The 17,743-nt window shown below is 32.1% G+C and overlaps 1 long non-coding RNA gene across 1 annotated transcript; it reads right to left on the bottom strand.

The window, feature by feature from the left end:
* Nucleotides 1-4,214: 4,214 nt before the first annotated feature.
* On the bottom strand, nt 4,215-12,989 carry LOC140006192 (uncharacterized). Its single transcript, XR_011813827.1, has 4 exons — nt 12,624-12,989; nt 10,034-10,096; nt 5,012-5,073; nt 4,215-4,381 (listed from the first exon to the last, which is right to left on the bottom strand). It is a non-coding gene; the product is annotated as an uncharacterized lncRNA (long non-coding RNA).
* Nucleotides 12,990-17,743: the final 4,754 nt, after the last annotated feature.

The raw sequence follows: 17,743 nt of genomic DNA, 5'->3' as shown, positions 1-17,743 counted from the left end.
TTAAAGTAGGTCATTTGCATTCATAATGGGTATTATTGTTGCTTGATAGAATATCTGGCCTTAAACATAAGCCCTTTCTCATTGTCTTGCTCAATGGAATGTGAAAAAATATTATTTTCAACAAGATTTAATTATGCAATTTTGTTGGAAGTTTTGCATTTTTTTTATCATATGGAAGAAATTTTTATTATAGCTATAGCACATGATTTGCTTTAGGCAAGCAAATTTTTGCCTAGACATAAAAAAAAATCATATGATTTTCTTTGGTATCCTTATTCAATATGCATCTATGTTCTATAATTGAATTTTGGTGATTTTAATATTTCAGATTACGATTCTAGGTACTAAATTTATAGTTTTCATTACTTGTTAAATAAAATCACCCAAAATAAAAGAAGAGTATAAACATATTGCAATTTATTGTATATTGAATTTGATGGGTTTTGTTTTGATAAAAATTTAAATTTTTTTCTTTTACTTTTTTTTCAGTCATTTTTCCTTGTGTTTTGTGGAGAGGCTAAAATTATATTAAATTATTAGTTCAACTTGACTATTTTTATGGCTTTGGTTCTTGATTAGTTTACTTGATTTTAAATGCTAGGCTAAGGTAGTCGTGTATGACACGTCTATTTTACTGCATGCTTGCATATCTTTTACTAATTATATATAATTTACATGTTCTCTTTAGAAATCAGGAACTCATGTGTGTGGTTGATCATAGGCCAAAATAAGTTACAAAGGTATCTTATGATGCTACTTTTTTCATGGTTATTTGTTAACAGTTATCGTTAATAGTATAGAAAATTTCAAGGCTATTTATATTGTGAATCTCATTAAGAGTAAAGAACTTTTATCAAATTTTATCAGTTGCAATTGCAAATCTAGATGAGTGAAGTGCTTTCTAATGTTTATTTTCCCTTTATTTTCGTTCACTAACACTATTTTCGTAATTGAAAGCTGCAATTATGAAGAAAAATTACTTAGGAAATGCAGAATAACTACTCAATTGCTTAGAGTTTCATCTATACTACTAATTCAAAAAATTCATATTTTATGAAGCAGCGACATGGCATTGATGTAAAGAAGGATCCTCCTATTGATGGAAAATGATCTTTACATATTTTGTCAGTGGAAACTCCACTGCACTAGTTATCATTTTAATTTGTGATTGCCAAAAGAAGGAAATTGATGGCTTGAATTAGTATAATCTATTGATTGTTTGTTCTCTTTAAGTTAATATAAATAGTAGAACCAACGATTTGGATGGAATATTAGAAATTACACAACTTATTAATATCCTCCATATGGTCAATATGTTTATTTCTACTGAGACTTTAAATGATGACTAATTGGATGCACAAAAGTTTTCTTTAATAATTAAGATTGATTGTTTTGTCTCCTGAATAACAGGATTATTAGGTGAGATTGACTTTGACTGTCCTTTTTTTTTTCTCTTGAAAAATTGAGGAACATGGTTGTTTTGGATCTTTGAGTTTTAGATACATGTTTTAGCAAACCATTAGCATTACCAAAATTGAAAATACTTGTTATATCTAATATGGTTCAGACCAAATTGAGTTAATAGATATGATATTATGAGTGTCTGATTGGATTTCTTAAAAATGTATTGATAGAAAGTATTTCACAGATTTCTTCATTCTCTAACTTTCTCTAAAATTCTATCAACTTGATAATTGTCAATGCTTTGTGTCGCGCCCCATTTTTCGCGATGAAAAAAAGTATTTACAAAAGATGTGATTTTATTTAAAAATAAGTGAAAAGGACTTAAAATGGGACTTTAAAAAATACGATAGTTTGGGTCCAAAATTGAGTCTAAAAGGGTTTTTAAGAAAAAAAAGAGTCGCTACTTGGTATTGAGTTTGGGTGTACCAAGTCACCCGAAAATATTTTTAACAATAATAAAATAAAATAAAACCTTTTCGACAACTCCAGGTCTTTGAAAATAAGAGAAAATGAGTTCGGGAGTCACGATTGAAGAAAGGGAAGGCAAAGGTTCGATCGACTCAAACCTAAGGCACCCTTTCAACCTAGTCTCAATTAGTTGCGAGATTTAGTCAAACATTTTCCTAATCTAACCCTTAAATTTATCACGTTTGGATGTTTCCTACATAGGTGCAAACCTAAATTTATAGAAAATATCGAAAGGGATAAAATGTTCATTCAAGGGTTTAATTGATTACAATCGCATGAATTGCAAAGGTCAAAATAATCCATTGAAAAGATTACGAGTATGCAAAAATGAAATTCAAAAGAAAGAAAATTAGATTATATATATAAATATAAGTGATCGAGGAAAAAGGGATGCAATATAGTGGGTACGGGAGGAAAAAACTCGTGACATAATTTATATAGGAATTAATGGGACATTTAAACTAAAATGTTATAATCACTCATTTTCCATATTCAAAGAGTAATTCTCCTAATCTAATCAAGCAAATGAACTAACTTATTTTGCAATTTTTTAAATGAGATACAATTCTAAATGATATGATTAACACATATAGAGGGTAGAGGGTAGAGGATAATATAATAGAAAATAACATGCAAATGAGAAAAAATTCTAAAAAATATGCATGATAATGTAATGAATGTCACGCAAGAGATGAATTTAACGCACGAATGATCTAAAGGTTTAGTGTTGGACTAACCAATTTCTAAAAGTTTTTACTAGCATTGAACTAGCAAGTAGGCGGAGGGAGAAGCCACAACTAGCGTTGGATTAGTGTGGTGACGTCATGCATTAATAATACATAGTAAAACAAATAAGACATAAATTAAAACAAATAAACACATAAGAGCACGTAGCACGTAACACGCAAGCATAATATCTAGATGCAAAAATCTTAAGAAAAGCGGATAAAACATATAACATGTGAGTCACATAAACACACAAAACCTACCTTTAACAATGGGAAATCTAACTACAATCTAAAATGGGGAAATATATATAAAAAATAAACCTATGTATTCTATCTATTACAATAGAGGACCTAATTACAATCTAAAGTGGGAAAAATATGATAAAATAAACTTATTTATCTTATCTATTATATTGGTCTATCTAATTACAATTTTTTGCAAAAATATTACCTATCTATTACATCTTTAGGTATTTAGACACCTCTCAAATAATTATAAAATTAACTAAACAAATATAAGAAAATTTGAATGAACATTTGAATCAAATAAATAACAAAGCATATAAAATATATATAAACACATAGGAGCACGTAGGAGCACATAAGAACACGTAATTGACATTTAAATAATAATAGGGGTACCTCCCTTTTGAAGTGATGACTAAATGGAGTCAAATTTACCTATTTATACTCAAAATGAACAAAAGATCATGGCACCAATTTAATTAAAAATAATAATAATAATAAAAATACTAAATTCACATTAATATATCTAACATAAAGAAATTTAAGAACATCTAAAAATTACAAGTTGAATGCATTCAAAAGTAATATAATTAGCTATTAAAGAAAAGAAACAATTATAATAAAGAGAGTCAAAATTCACTAGGGACTAAATTGCAAAAATTAGAAAATTTTTTGGGGTCAAAAATATAAATTAAGTAAATTTTAGGGACCAAAATCAATTAAATTAAGGACTAAAGTGAAAAAAATTTAAAATTTCTGGGCCATAGTAAAATTACTCCAAAGATCAGGGGATAAAGTAAAAATTTCGAATTCTGATTTGGGCAAGAAGAAAGACTTGGGTCATTTATTTTAGTTGTTTGAGCTGGACACCTTTGGCCCAAAAGAAAAAATACAAGCTATCCTCATTAAAAGAGAAACAAGCCCAAATGAAAAAATTACCCCAAAGGCTAGACGAAAACCCAGAAAAAAGAAATCTCTTGCCCAACTAAAAATAAAGAAATTGGCCCACTAGAAAATAAAATATTAGCCCATTCATTTTCCTTCTTTTTCTTTTCTTTTCTTTCTTTTGATTTCTGTTTTCCTTCTTTCCTTTTCTTCTCTCAGGTGAAGCTAAAGCTTCCTTCCTGGCCACCGGCGGCGATCTGGTGGTAGCTGGCAAATTTTTCAGTCACAAAATTTCACCAAAATACACCCTGTGACGACTCCACCTCCCCCTACGGCGTACCAAAGGGTTTGGCGGATCGCCTGCCCAACTCTCGCCAGAACTCCCTCACTAATGTTCTTGAAATAACCGTTTAAGTCTCCAAATTAACATAAAAGTTCCATTTCCAACTAACGATTCAAACTCAATTTACAATCCAAGAATAAAGCATAGGATTACATTTCCAAAGAGTCCAAATATGTCTCATCTACAAAAGTACAATTACAAGAGATCATATACACTAGTTCTTGCCTACTTGCTCCAGCTTTCACTCCTGTAAGGAAAACAAACTAACGGAATGAACTAAAAGTTCAGTGAGATTCCCAAACAAGCAATCAGGTAGAGAAACCATGGAAGTATGGCATTCAACAGTTGGAGCACTTTGCACAATAATAAACAATCATTCAAGAAATAAACATTCATTCATTGGAAGGATTCGTGCTCACTTGGAGCCATTCATTCAGTCATTCAGTCACCGACCATTTCCCTTATTCCTCCGTCATTAGAAAATATTTAACAGTAAAAACTACTTCAGTGTTCATTGTCATTCATTCATTGACTTCATTGCATTGAATTTACTGGCCAGTTCTGCACCAAATTTCGTGGTAATACTCGAGTATACCAAACATTATTCCAGGATAACCAGCCACCCGACCGATTCCACTTTTGGCTCGAGTCGAGTGGCAACGAAGGGCAAGGGTCCAGTTCGGCCAAAAGACTTACATTCATGCACAAGTAGCATTCAATCATTGAAAATTCACTTTTGCATGGGTCGAGTATGATAAAGTATACACTCGTCCATCGAAAATCCATTTAACAATCATTGGAAAACATTTAACATTTAGACAGTATTCACAACAATCCACATAGTCATTTAAAGTATTCATATGCAAGAAACACTCACCTTTTAAAGTACACCAAAGCTAAACTTTCCACTCTGGGTTGTGCTCGTTCCCACCGTTAAACCTTAAAAGTAGCAAGACAATATGTTACGGTCCGATCATTCAAACCTTAGGTTAATAAGGTGCTCACTTGAGCCTTAATCATGAGCCATACGCCTATCTAAAATCGACCCCTTAAAACGCAAAACTCAAAGACAAACTTGAAAATCTATCGAAAAATGTCCAAGTGCATTCCTAGAACTATGAAGTACACTTGTTTAAAACCACAAAACTATCCAAAATCATACCAATTAAAGTTTAAGAGTTAGAAAAGTTTTCTCAAAATTTTCCAAGTTCCACTCAATTAATTTGACAAAATTTTCAGTTTTGGCAACATTCTTTGAAAAAGTATAACTTGAGTTTCGTAGATCAAAAAATCACAAAACTTACACTATTAAAAAATAGACTCGAAGTACTAATAAACTTTAGAAAACATCTTCATGATATTCAACCCATAAGCTAGTCAAATTTTCAGTTCAAAATCATTACTGTCTCATGTACAAAACAAAACAGTCATGATTTTTCAAGCAACTTTGTAAATTTGCTGGTATTTATAGGAGTTGAACCAATTTCTAATTTTTATATGGTTAAAAGATCTATGAGTTCAGTTTCAAATGCAACAAACGGAACACAATTTGGATTTTTCTACACCATGATATAACAGTTTTTCCAAAACTACTCAAAGTCTCCTACTAAAAAATTTCAGCAGCACTTCCTTTGTATTTACCAATTTTTTCAGCTATTTCAAGGCTATATTTTCTTTTCAAATCAGCCCACTTAACACCACAAGATAGCCACAAATCATGTTCACAAGGTATAGGAAATATAGAATACTTATTTTAGCCACAAAACTAGCTATAATGAACATATACTTAAACTGAAAATCTTCTACCAAGGCTGAAATTTCACATCTAAAGCTGAAAAATCCTATTTTGAAGTTATAATTTCATACCAAAGCTAGAGTTCTTCATATCTCAACTTTCATATCCAAATCAAAGCTAGAAACTCCTAATTCATGGCTAAAAAGTAAAAATTCCAACAACATCACAAATCCATGAAACCAATCACAAAATTTTCATATTCAAGTCATATGCTCACTTGAATGCAAGATTAAAGGGAAAAGGTAGTTCCTTACCAATATTACCTTCAATTCCTAAGGAGAGTAGCAAATCACAATTTTCTTCCCTCAAAATCAGGATGAATTTAGGGTTTAAGGTTGATTCCCCACAAAATCAAGCTAGGAATCAAGATGGAACTAGGAGAAATTTTCTCTCCTCTCTAATTTCGGTCATGACAAGAAAAAATGAGAGAAAGTTTGGTCAAAAGAAAGATAAGAAGGGAAGAAAGCTTTCTTAGTCAACATGTCATGGATCGTCGACACTTGGCGAGCCAAGATTTTTCCTCTTTTTCTTTTTTTTTTCTTTCCTTCTCTTGGTCAATAATTTCGGCTAGCTTAGGGTTAATTTTGAGAAAGATTAAATAAAATAAAAACAAGGATATTAAGGAAAAAAAGTATTGGTCAAGTGGTGTACTCAACCGGTAACAAATGGCGCACGTCGGTTGAAGCCTATTTCCTTAACTCTTTTGTACTTTTGTTTTAACTTATGAGTCACTAACTTACTCTTAGCACTTTTAATCACATACATCCTCTTACTTAATACCCATTCTTATCCATCAATTGTAGCACACACACCTCACTGATTGATCACACTACCAAAATGCACCAAAACCCTAACTACTCTAACTTTAAAGTAAAAGTCAAACTCTTAACTCAACTAATGAAATCACCATGAAATTTAGCACTAGTAAATAATTAAATAGCCAAGTAAAGAAATATAGAAGAAAATATAAATTAATTGTTCAAAATTGAGAGGAAATTTTAAAGGAATTTTTTGGTCCTCACACTCTCTCCCTTAATAAAATTTCGTTCTCGAAATTTTTACCTTCCATTGCCTCAGATGATTCCGGAGCTTGTTGCTTGTCCAAAACATATACCCATGCTGGTACTTTTGGTCGGTTCTCTCTTTCATTAACTTGTCTAGATTTGGTTCTATCTACTTGTTGAGCATTATTCTCTCATGGCTGGTTTTTCGGGCAGTTGCTAATTTGATGGTCGGTACCCCCACAAATTAAGTACTTTCGCCCCTTCCTCCAACAATCATCTTCAGTGTGATTTGTTTTTTCACAGTATCCACAAGTCAAACGAGAAGTCACCTTTTGGCCTTCTCCAGGAATTCCCTGTTGTTGCTCTTTTTCCACTTCACTTCCCCTTGTAGAACCTTCTTCTAGCATTCCTATTGTCCATGTTGGATAGGGTAAATGGTTTGTTCTTTTTACTTTGGAAGGTGTTGCATTTTCTCTAAAGTCTCCATGTATACTATTAGGTGCACTCCTTTTGTGTGCGTGAAAAGCTTGTACCTGTGCTTTTGCATTCTCAATCCTTTGAACCTTCTCAAGAGTTTCAGTAAAAGTTTAATTTGAGCAGCTGCTAAAGCTTTTTGGATTTCCAGATTCAACCCTTGTATAAGCCGTCTCACCCTCCTTTGCTCCATAACCACTAGTTCAGGAGTAAACTTAGATAATTTAGGGAATTGGGTTTCATATTCGGCTACGCTTAAGGTTCCCTGACGTAATCTAATAAAATCATCCTCTCTCTTCTCTTGGACCAGAGGTGAAAAATATTTCTCATTAAACTCTCTCATAAATTTTACCCAAATCCACGCCGTATGTTCTCTCTTCCATTTTGCCCTAATAACATTCCACCACACCCAAGCGGGTCCTTCAAACTAAAAGACAGCAAATGCTACTTGTCTTTCCTCCGTATAATTCAAGGCCGTAAAAATATTAATCATAGCCTCCAACCAATGCTCAGCCGTCTCTGAATCAGACCCTCCAAGGAATTTAGGAGGAACAAACTTTTGAAAACGCTCTAGAGCCCTGTCCTCTTCATTTTCAGGGTTCTTAGGCTGATTCACTGGAATTCGGCCTTGTTGCTCTACCAATTGCGCTAAGACATTAGCCATTTGTTGTATTGCCGTTGCTACTTGATCTCCTATTTCGGCCCTTGGTTCTTGTTGCTGCTCCGCCGCCGTGTCTCTTGTTTCTCTTGGTTCTTGTACTTGCCTACCTTCACGTCCACGGCTTACCCCATGTCTCCGACTAGCCTCTCGTCCTTGATTTCGCCTACCCTCCATACCATTTTCTTTCTTTTCTTTTTTTTTTTTCAAAAGATTTTGTAGCATATAAACAAAATAAATTGACTATAACAGAAAAAGAAAGATATTTTTAAATCACACAGTCAAAAATAAGAAAATGCACTTTGTACACTTATAGCATTCCAAACTCATTCATCAGGTTGCAAAGATACTTTACATATTATTTGATCAAAACCAAGTGCATAAAACAAAGCAAATACTATACACATTAGTATTGACACGTCACTAGCAGCATATATACAGTGGTAGAACAAGAAATGACTTGTCATCCCAGTTACCTACACCCACGTCCTGCATTCTTGAATCTCTAACCTAGGTCTTTATCAAACTAACTAATTCTACTTCTCCTTTGGCTGCAGGTTGCCCTACCTTAGACTCAAGATTAAATTCATTAGAGCCTGCATACCCTTGACCTCCCTTGGCTACGTTCACTTCTACTATTTCAACCACAAGCATCTTAAACTAGTCAAAGTACAAACAGCTTCAATTGCAGGTACAAATTCAAATACATCATTAGAAATGTCATTCTAAGGTAATAACCTATTCTTTCGATCCATAAACAATTCATATGAGTATGACCCAATCACATCTTTCAGACTTACCTCAATTTCATTCGTAACCGTCATAAAAGTATCAACTCTTTAGTATTTGGGTACAAGAATCCAAAAATAGGATAATTTACAACTCGAGCCGGCCGGTCCCAAGAGTAAATCACTTATATTAGAGATTTTTATCTGACGTACATATCTATCTTCTTGAAATATCATGATAAGGATTTTACGCCTATAACATTCATGATTCATAACTTATACTCCAGAAGAGTACTTAATCCTTTACTCATTCACATAATAGGGCCCATAACACCACTTGGCCCAAATTCACCCCGCGTAAAGACCACGCAAAGTGATTCTGATACCACCTGTGACGATCCCACCTCCCCCTAGGGCGTACCCAAGGGTTTGGTGGACCACCTGCCGAACTCTCGCCAGGACTCCCTCACTAACGTTCTTGAAAATTTACAATTTAAGAGTAAAGCATAGGATTACATTTTCAAAGAGTTCAAATATGTCTTATCTACAAAAGTACAAGTATAAGACATCATATACACTAGTTCATGCCTACTTACTCCGGCCTTCACTCCTGTAAGGAAAAAAAACTAACAGAATGAAATAAAATCTCAGTGAGGTTCCCAAACAAGCAATCAGGTAGAGAAACCATGGAAGTATGGCATTTAACAGTTGGAGCACTTTGCACAATAATAAACAGTCATTCAAGAAATAAACATTCATTCATTGAAAGGATACGTGCTCACTTGAAACCATTCATTTAGTCATTAAGTCGCCAATCATTTCCCTTATTCCTCTGTCATTAGAAAATATTTAACAGTGAAAACTCCTTCAATGTTCATTGTCATTCATTCATTGATTTCATTGCATTAAATTCACTGGTCAATTCTCGACCAGATTTCGTGGTTGTATTCGAATATACCAAACATTGTTCCAGAGTCACCAGCCGCCCGACCGAGTCCGCTTCTAGCTCGAGTTGACTGGCAACGAAGGTAAAGGGCTCAATTCAGCCAAAAGGCTTACATTCATGCACAAATAGCATTCAATCATTGAAAATTTATTTTTGCGTGGGTCGAGTGCAATAAAGTACACACTCGCCCATCAAAAATCCATTTAACAATCATTGAAAAGCATTTAACATTTAGACAATATTCACAATATTTCACATAATCATTTAAAGCATCCACATGCAAGAAACGCTCACCTTTTAAAATAGACCAAAGTTACATGTTCGACTCTGGGTCGTGCTCGTTTCCACCGTTAAACCCTAAAAGTAACCAAGACAAGATGTCAATGTTCGAGCATTCAAAACTTAGGTTAATAAGGTGCTCACTTAAATTTTAATCATGAGCCATACGCCTATCTAAAATCGGCCGTTCAAAACCCAAAAGTTAAAGACAAACTTGAAAATTAATCGAAAAATGTCCAAGTGCATTCCTAGGACTATGAAATATACTTGTTTAAGGCTACAAAACCATCCAAAATCACACCAATTAAAGTTTAAGAGCTAGAAAAATTTTCTCCAAATTTTTCAAGTTCCACTCAATTCATTTGACAAAATTTTCAGCTTTGGCGACATTTTTTGAAAAAGTATAACTTGAGTTCCGTAGATCCAAAAATCACAAAACTTGCACTATTATAAAATAGACTTGAAGTACTAATAAACTTTAGATGATATCTTCATGATATTCAACTCATAAGTTAGTCAAATTTTCAGTTCAAAATCACTACTGTCTCATGTACAAAACAGAACAGTCATGAGTTTTCAAGCAATTTTGTAAATTTGCTGGTATTTATAGGAGTTGAACCAACCCCCGATTTTTACACGGTTAAAAGATCTATGAGTCCAGTTTCAAATACAACAAACGAAACTCAATTTAGATTTTTCTACACCAATATATAACAGTTTTCGTAAAACTACTCAAAGTCTCCTGTTAAAAAATTTCAACAGCACTTCCTTTGTGTTTGCCAATCTTTTCAGCCATTTCAAGGCTACATTTTCTTCTCAAATCAGCCCACTCAACACCACAAGACAGCCACAAATCAAGTTCACAAGATATAGGATATATAGAATACTTATTTTAGCCACAAAATTAGCTATAATCAACATATACTTAAGCTGAAAATCCTCTAGCAAGGCTGAAATTTCACATCTAAAGCTGGAAAATCCTATTTTGAAGCTAAAGTTTTATACCAAAGCTAGAGTTCTTCATATCTCAACTTTCATATCCAAATCAAAGCTAGAAACTCCTAATTCATGACTGAAAAATATAAATAAAAGCTGAAAAATTCCAACAACATCACAAATCCATGAAACCAACCACAAAATTTCCATATTCAAGTCATATGCTCACTTGAATGCAAGATTAAAGGAAAAAGGTAGTTCCTTACCAATATTACCTTCAATTCCTAAGGAGAGTAGCAAATCATAGCTTTCTTCCCTCAAAATCACACCATACCAAGGTTCTTCCTTCCTTGTTGCAACCTTTTATGGATGAATTTAGGGTTTAAGGTTGATTTCCCCACAAAATCAAGTTAGGAATCAAGATGGAACTTGGAGAAATTTTCTCTCATCTCTAATTTCGGTCATGACAAGAAAAAATGAGAGAAAGTTTGGCCAAAAGAAAGATAAGAAGGGAAGAAAGCTTTCTTAGTTAACATGTTATGGATCGTCGACACTTGGCGAGTCAAGATTTTTCCTCTTTTTTTTTTCTTTTCTTTCCTTCTCTTGGTCAATAATTTCAGCTAGCTTAGGGTTAATTTTGGGAAAGATTAAATAAAATAAAAATAAGGATATTAAGGAAAGAAAGTATCGGTCAAGTGGTGTACTCAACCGGTAACAAATGGCGCACGTCGGTTCAAGTCTATTTTCTTAACTCTTTTGTACTTTTGTTTTAACTTATGCGTCACTAATTTACTCTTAGCACTTTTAATCACATACATCCTCTTACTTAATACCCATTCTTATCCATCAATTGTAGCACACACACCTCACTGATTGATCACACTACCAAAATGTACCAAAACCCTAACTACTCTAACTTTAAAGTAAAAGTAAAACTCTTGACTTAACTAATGAAATCACTACGAAATTTAAGCCTAGTAAATAGTTAAATAGCCAAGTAAAGAAATATAGAGGGCAATATAAATTAATGGTTCAAAAATGGGATGAAATTCTAAAGGAATTTTCGGGTCCTCACACACTCCCACTCGATTTTTCGCGTAGAATCCGTTTTTGGGCTTAATTTTTTCAAAAAATGAACCAAAAGTGGCAAAAATAGAAAAAAGACAGCCTAGTTTTTTATTTTTTTAAAAACACTCAAACCTTCACCAAAACTATAAAATTTATACTACAACACTCGTTACAACTTCTACATTACAACTACACTCTTTGTTTGACAAGAAAACAACAACAAAATGATACATTAAGTAAAAATAGCCCACAAATGAAAAAAAATATTCCAATGCTTTTAATGCTCAAAACTCCAAAATATTTAGACAATCCAACATTTTCGAACCTCGTGCCAACTACAATAATCTATTTTGACGAAAAATAAGTACAAAAGATTCACTAATTTGATTTGTTTTTTTATTTTAGCATTTTATCAAACATGTAGCATGCATACACAAAAGCTATTTTCTTTTGCCTAATCTTGCTTGTAGCTGAACCCCAAATCTTCCACAACATAACAATAACAAAACCAGTGAAATAAAGCAACAAACAAGCAGCTAAACATGTATTTAATCTAATTAATTAAGAAAAAGAAAAGCTGGAAAAAAGAAAAAAGAAGTACCTAAATGAAAGTTGTATTCCCTTGGGTGAAGTTTTTTTATGCAATTTCAAGCTTCAATTCAACCGGCTGCTGTCCCTTTTTTTTTATGTTGTGTGTGAGTATGTTGGGAGAAGAAAAAAAAGATGGCCGACAGTGAGTGAGATTGAGGGAGACAGTAGAGTCTCTTTTTTTTTTGTTGTGTGGCTTTTGAAGAAAAGAAGAAGATATGCCGAGAGCTAGGGGTTTTCTTTTTTTTTTTCTCTGTTTGTGTTGTGGCCATTTGCCAATGAGCTGAGAGAGTGTCAAAGAAAAGATGAATGGAATTTTTGTTGATCAAATGATGAGTTCCTCACCAAATAAAAAGAAAGATGCATGGAGATATTGAGTGCAAAAATGGATCAATAGTGTATTTGGTGAAAGAGAAATAATTAGGGGGAGATTTTATCTTTTCTTTTTCTTTTTTTTTTGTTTCTTTTTTTTTCCTAGAACAAACCTGCAAAATGAGAAAAACACACATTAAAATGCAAGAAAATAAATAACTCATTAAATAGAAAAAATTCAAGAAAACATAAAAAATTGACAAAAATTTGGTGTATACATTTCGTAAATTTCTTTTGTGTCTCTTCCTATTTCTCCTAAAGTTCATTATGCCATTTACTTATATAGTTGTGTTTTGACTTGTAGTTTTACTGTTCAATATTGACTGCTTAACTTTAATGAAAATTCAAGCTACTTGGTAGCTTTATGGTCTACTTTGCATCAATTTGTTTGGAACGGTAAAATATGATGTTATATGTTCTCTTTTTGCTAATAAAGAAATAATAAGATACCGACTTATTTAAATTTGAGAAATTCTGGCTAGTTTTGAGACTGTAAATATTGGTCAACATGTAGTATACAAGAAAATTATTTCATATCCTATTTTTGTTTTTGAGTTACTTATGAGGTTATAATTTGCTCTAGACAGATCTTTTCTTTTCTTTTCTTTTTCAATTTTTCCTCCCCTTCTACTTCATTCTTTCTTCTATTGCTATCTTCTTCTCTTTCTTCCTCCTCTGAATGCCAATCATATTTTCTTTCCTTCCTCTCCCTTTCATGAAAAGTTTCTTTTATATTTTATTTTTGTGTATTGTTCTGATTTTTTGTTATCCTTTGGTTAAAAGTATCAAAGTTAAGTTGAAATTTTTCAGAAACTTTCTTTTATCCTATTTTCTTGAGAAATTTTCTTGATTTTTTTATTCTCCTATATAGAAAACGTGCCAAGTTGGATTTTGCAACACATGTTTGTACTTAAATTTTATTAGTTTTTAGTTGTACATAATGTCAAAACTGAAAGTAAATTTTGTTTGAAAACCATTGATGAGTTTTTTGCATGTGTCAAACCTCTTATTTTCATTTAGCAGTTTAGCTTGTATCTTTTAAAACAATTAAATAGTTGTTGCATGGTGGTCATGGAGCAACTCCAAATGATAGGTGTGAGATTGGCTTGCATGATGTGAAGGATATGTTGTCAGTCATCTATGCCCTTACTATTGCAAGGGTACATGTAAATCCACTTGATTGATCTTTTTCTTGCATTGACTAACAAATTCCTTCCTTTCCTTAGTTGTTCTAACTAAAGTAGTAGGAGCAATTTTAGTAAAAAGTTTAGGTATTAAAACTCACTAGATTACAATCTTCTTATTCAGATCCAAAAGTTAAAGCAAAGAAGTTGGGACTGCTAGCTAAATCATATTTGGAGGGAATGCATTCAATATGCAAATTGATTGGGCAAATCCAACATCTATTGTCCATCAGGGTTACAAGTTCTTGATGACATCCCAGTAGAGATGTAAGATTTGTTGAGAGCGGATGTGTTAGGAGTTGCATATCCTCATTTTGTTTCTATTTAAGAGGTTATGACCTCTTCCAATGTACCCAAAAAAAAAAGAAAGAAAGAAAGAGGTACCTTTATGATGTATATCCTTGGTATTTCTTAGAGAATTTTATTTTTCTTTTGATTGGCCTTATCGCATAATGCTGTAAAACCTCTCTTGCAGCAAAACTGTGCAAAAATTGTGAGGTTGCTTTCCTAAAAAACTCAAAAGATAAGAATATGTTGAGAATGAGTTTTGAATTAGGATTAATCTTTTATACAGTGACAGTGTATACACTATCACCATTTGATACATGACAACTCATTTGAATTTAAATTTAAAATCCAAATTTTACTTGTGTCATGCATCCAATCGTGATAGTGTACACACTGTCAGTGTATATAAAATTTATTCTTTGAATTATGTTAAGCAATGCAAATAAGTTAATGTAGATGCTTTTTAAGAATGAGATTTTCATAAATATTGAGGACACCACAACATAATTTGTATGTTGGACCAATGGCTAGGTGTATACATCCTAATCATATTTTTCTTATACCCTATTACATATTTTAAAGGCATTGTATCATAATTTTCATCTCTTGAATTTCATATTTTTACAATTTTGAACTAATTATATACTTTCTAAGACGACAACTCTAAATATTTTATTTATTATTCACATCCACTACCGTTATAATTATTTGTAAATTAAGTGGGTAAAATTAGACATTTATCCACCGCGCATTTATGCAGTGAACCCCTCCTAATCTTTAAATCATTATCTATGTCTTCTTTAATTGTGTACAGCCACATATTTTTGGGGGATTCATATACAGACTAATTCTAAGGAAAAGAATGAGAGAAAACATAAAACCAATTCTAAGGAAAAAAAATGAGAGAAAAGATAAGTTAGAAAAGTAAGAAAAGTTGGAAGATGAATATATTTATAGATCCTTAGGTATGATCCTCTTGTGGTTTTAAAATCAAATCCGAAAATGCTTCCATCAGATCATCCCACAAGATTCCATCACTGGCTGTTCATACAAAGTTAAGAGCGAACTATTAGCAATAGTCGTAGTAAAGCCATTGAGAGAATGTTCTAGGAAAAATATGCTCCCAGTTAGGCTATAGTTTTATCCTTTAAGGTTAATTTTCGAGAGAGCAATGAAAGAAGAAGAAAGAGAAAGAATGGCGCATCTAACCATAGAAAATTAAAAAAAAGAGGCAGATAAAAGTGTGGCAGAGTTCATACCACTTGTTCAAGACACAAGCATAGCGCACATAACGACATCGAATTACCTTTGATATGTTGACAAAGTAAAACGACGTCATACCAAAAATTCAGCACACATGCACAAACGCACGTGATGACGATAAAGACGAAACTTGAGCTAAGAGCCCTTTGGCTCTTATACTATTTATGTTGAAAATTCTTAAAATTATTACTAGGCATAACACTGCCTTTAACACCCCATTCAACCTCAGTTCCCCTGCCTAAGAAATGTCGCCATTATAGTATTGCAAGTTAATTTAAAATACTGCTACTTTAATTTTTAAAGACGCATTGTAGACAACTTCTTATAATTAATATTGAAGTCAAATCATTCAAAATTGACTTTAAAACATGTTGCCACTTAAGAAAATCAAATTCAACTTAGAAAGGCAACTTTAGCAAATTTGCTATCACAAAATTTGTTCTAAAGTCTACGATTTACTAAAAATTTACTTGAATTTTCTAGAATCTCATATAAATCAACACTAGTTTTATAAAATTCAATATGCAACCTTGATATATTTTTTAAATTACTCATGAAAATCAATGTAATTATTGGCATTTTGAAATTAAAATAGTACGTTGGAAAATACTTGAATACGAAGTTAGTAACGGGTGTTTAGTAACAATTCCTAGAATCAATATGAAAATCAATTTTTTCTTTGCACATTATTGTTTCTTTACTAGATTTAGCCTCGATAATTGTCAAAAACCATAAGACATTCTCTGAAAAATAAGAACCACTATCTACAAAGTAATATTTTATAATGTTTGATGTACATAATGCCTTGTAAATCTAATGTAACTGTAATATACTTTCGAGTATGAATAACTCATATTTAACATTCGCAAGTTGATCGAAAAATGACCAACAATTGGTGGTTTGAATTTTCATAGTTGCTATGGTCGATAAGATTACAGGAAACAAAGATGTATATTGTCCTTAACTTTTTTTCACTATAATCAAATTGATTTTTAAATTTTTGCTAAATGTGTCCTCAAACTATTTTCTAGTAGTTAATTTGATCATATGTGGTTGAGTCATACAAGAATTAAATTTTCTCCATCAGAGACTAATCTATTCAAGGAAAGCAATAAAAAACTGCTATTTGAGGAAATAGCAAAGAAATTAAATTAAAAATGAAGAAATGTTTTGACGCAAAGCTTACCTAAATTTGGATCCACCATTATCTACAAATCAACTAATAAAAATAGTCAACAATTGGAGTTTGAAATTTCGTGGTTAGTATGTTTGAGAAAATCATGACAAACCAAAATGGTTGTTGTCAGTTTGACAAGATAACATGAATAACAACTTGATGAAAAGATTCAAATTAACTTAGCAAGAAAATTTCATCAATGCTACAAAATGTGTTTTATTTGAATTTATTGAAAAGAATTGGTAATTCACTATTATGTTTTTCCCGCGGGTTTAACTGGTTTTGGAGATTAATCTGTCACTTATGGATAAATCATATAATTTTTAAGTTTAATATTTTATTAGATTTTATGGTTAGAAAACATGCACAGATACATTGGGATGAAGTTATTCATTTTGGATACAAGATAATTTTAAAGTTTCAATGCTTTTTTTATGTTGATTGATTTTGCTGTTTTGGATGATTTTCAAATTTGTATGTATCTATATTAAGTTTAATGTACTCTAGATATTGCAACTAGAACTTTATGTTATATTTACATATCTATGACGTACGTATCTATGTTTAGTATACTTTAGATATTGCAATGAATCGGCTATCTATTTGAGAACTTAATTAGTTAAAAATAATAAGTTGAGGGTCCAAAAAATAGGAAGAGTGTTTGGATAGATAATTTTTGGATTTTTTCAAAAAAATATGTAAAATAGGTATTTGAATAACAAACAAGTAGTTCCAAATAATCACAATGTACATTCTTACAAAAAAAAAAACTCCTAAGTGGCTATTCTTTAGAAACCAAACATCTGATACTTCACATGTAACCCACGTGGACATGAATAAGCAAACCCA

This window comes from Coffea arabica, chromosome 5e (assembly GCF_036785885.1).
Source record: "Coffea arabica cultivar ET-39 chromosome 5e, Coffea Arabica ET-39 HiFi, whole genome shotgun sequence".
In the NCBI taxonomy this organism is placed as follows: Eukaryota; Viridiplantae; Streptophyta; class Magnoliopsida; order Gentianales; family Rubiaceae; genus Coffea; species Coffea arabica.
Note: the sequence above shows the minus strand (reverse complement) of the source record. Positions and strands in the feature narration are given on the sequence as shown.